At 50.5% G+C, this 2,957-nt stretch overlaps 1 pseudogene; it reads left to right on the forward strand.

Annotated features, from left to right (window-relative positions):
• Positions 1 to 1,770: 1,770 nt before the first annotated feature.
• LOC120848074 lies at positions 1,771 to 2,504 on the forward strand (annotated as a pseudogene).
• The last annotated feature ends 453 nt before the right edge of the window (positions 2,505 to 2,957 follow it).

The raw sequence follows: 2,957 nt of genomic DNA on the forward strand, positions 1-2,957 counted from the left end.
TGGACAACCAGTCGTTGCAGACCCCGGTTGCCCCGCCGTCTTATACGTGCCCATCGCACCCCGGACTCCAACGCCTTTCTTCGGTGCGGTCCACGAGGACATCAAGGATTGGCTGCAACACTATGAAAGCGTAGCCCGCCGCAACGAACGGACGACTGAGCAGTGCCTCCACAACCTCTACCTCTCGCTTGAAGGCACTGCGAGGCTCTGGTTTGATAACCACGAGGCCTCTTTCACTACATGGAAGTCCTGCCCACCGAATTGAAGCAAACGTTCGTCAACCACCGCCATCGACAGTGAGCGGAGGACCTTCTCCAAAGAAGGGTGCAGGGCCCCAACGATACCATGACCAGCTTTCTTAAAGATGTCATGGGCCTCAGTACCCGAGCCGATCCAGAGGCAGCCGAGGGAAAGAAACTTTGCGTCCTTATGAATGGCGTGAAGGGTGAAATTTTCGAAGTTCTCGTTCGCAATCCCGACAGCCGTCGATGGTCTTGTGACTGCAGCCAGCAACATTGAGCGCGCACTGTCGTCTTGTGCAAGCCATTACCATCGACTTGCTGGCGTGACTGCTCCTCCAATCGTAACATCTTTCCGACTGGACCTAACCACTGCCGGTGCCGACGGACTTCGGGAAATTGTCTGCGACATCGTCCGGGAAGACCGCTGCTGATCGCCCGTCCTCTCTCTCACTCACCGAAGTCGTGCGAAAGGAGGTTCATCAAGCCTTCCAGCCTGAGGCTCCTGTCACCGTATCAGCACCGGAGGAGATCACTGATCAATTAGTTACGCCGCAGCGGTCCGCCGAACACCACGACCTCCGCGTTCATACATGGCAGCCCCCCGACATGAAGCTCCCTCGCCACGCAGTATCCCCGACACCAGGAAGATCGGGCGCACGTCCGCCGAGAACAAGCTTTGTCAAGAAAGACTGACCTGTGGCGAACAGCCGACCGACGCCCGCTCTGCTACATCTGCAAGGAAGCCAACCACATCTATCGTGTAAGCTCCTACTGCCGACTTGGGCTGCGTGGGTTCGACCTGGACGACCACGCCCGAGGTACGGCGAACACCCTCACAACATCGAAGAGTACCTCCGGTGTTAGGCATCCTTACCTCTCTCTGTTGTGAATCCACCGCCTCTCTGTTGTGAATCCCGCTCACCATCATCAAGACGTTCAGCGTGTCCAGTGCCACGACCCCGCCGACAGAGCCTGTATCCCAGGGACTCCAGAACTGGGGGGGGGGGGGGGCAGGTGGGGTCTAGATTCCCCCCAAGATTTCTCAGTACGGGGCTGAGCCCCCCCCCCCCCCCCCCTCCGACTTCGAAGAAACGCAAAGCTGTTTATTCATCTGTTGTAATTCCTCCAGTCAGCGACGCGGCAGGAGAGGCCGGATCAACGGCAAATAACCTTCTTCCGCTTTGCCCAACAATGTGGACTGTCAGAATGAAGTCAATGAAAAGGTTCGCTGAAAACCTAGTTCAGGAGACACTGAACGAGCTGCTACAAACAGAATATTCGATTGCAGACAACAGCAGGGCCATTTTGAACGGTTATGGGAGGCTTCTGAAAATGTTTCAAACACTGCTAGGAATAAACATTTCTATAGCTGTGTTCGGTCCATGCGAAGAGCCTGCGAGGGTACTGCAACGTTCAACGTTTCGCGCCACATTTATCAAAGAGGCTACAGAGACTCTGCGAGGCAATGTCCCATCTGCGGTCTGATGTCGCGTTTGAAGAGTTGTTGGACTGCGCGAGCTCAACTGCAATGCGGCTAGGTTTGAAGGACCTGCGCAGCGCAAAGCCGACAAAACCGCCAAAAGGGCTTAAAATGAGCAACAAACCTTCTTTACCAGTTGTACTCGATTGCAAAGCAGCGTTACGGAAGGAGTACTTATAGGCTATAGACTGCATTCCGAGTGAAAACCAACGGCGGATTGAATAGCGTGGTATGAAGCAGGCTAGTAAAACTAGAGAGCATTTTGATTAACGCTGATGGGGGAAGACAGTTCACAACAGATGACCTGAAAGAGGCCCTAGGAGCTGCATGCATGTGATTTTGACCTGGCCCGACTCTGCGCAGTTTTTACTTTTGCCGACTCTTTTATGCTACCTTGATTCCCTCACAATTGACTCCATATTGAGGACACTACAGGCAAAATCCGACGAAATTAGTTACCTCCTGGACCAAGTCGTAAAATATATAAAACTTCTTCATTCTGAGCCTGCATCTGTCGCTTCGGGGGAGCGCTCGTTTAGTGCCTTACGCCGCATTAAAATGCATCTATGCAGCCGCATGATTCAGGGGAGGCTAACGTGCCTCCTCATTTTGCACATTCAAAAAGGAAGAGTGTCGAGCTCAACCTGGACGACATCATCAAGGAATTTGTTTCCAGGACCGTCGAGCGATTGGCGACCTTTAGTCTTCCTCGAGACGATCAACGCACGTGGCTTTGGGGCCTACATGTGGATCTGTTTCCTTCATCACGCTTTTGTGCACATTTTCAAAATATGCACTAAGATGTCATTGTATATATGTAATTATTTTGGTTTACTTGTTCATTTCATAGCGTGGATGTCTTTTTGAATGAGCATTTCAAGAATAATAAACGTGATTCTCCGGAAACTCAGTTTTGCAATGCTCTGTATCCCCGTAGGAATTTTGAAATTGTCTGAAGCACTATGCGTAAGTGTTTTTGCCATATTAGTGAGTTTTGGTGGATCGTGCGTAAAAGCTTTAAAGGTCAGAAAGTGCATGCGCAAAAAAGCAGTAGTATTGCATGCTACGCGTGTGCATTTCTGACCCACAACTGTATTGTGTACATGCCACTAAAACTCCCTACTGTTGTTATAAAGCAGGAAGGAAAAGTGATTGCACATGCTAAGTAAGGAACTTCATGCAAATAATATTTGATATTTTAATAAACAGTAAGTAAAAATAAAATGACAGAAATT

The sequence above is a fragment of the Ixodes scapularis genome, unplaced genomic scaffold (assembly GCF_016920785.2).
Source record: "Ixodes scapularis isolate PalLabHiFi unplaced genomic scaffold, ASM1692078v2 PGA_scaffold4__175_contigs__length_147842914, whole genome shotgun sequence".
Taxonomy (NCBI): domain Eukaryota; kingdom Metazoa; phylum Arthropoda; class Arachnida; order Ixodida; family Ixodidae; genus Ixodes; species Ixodes scapularis.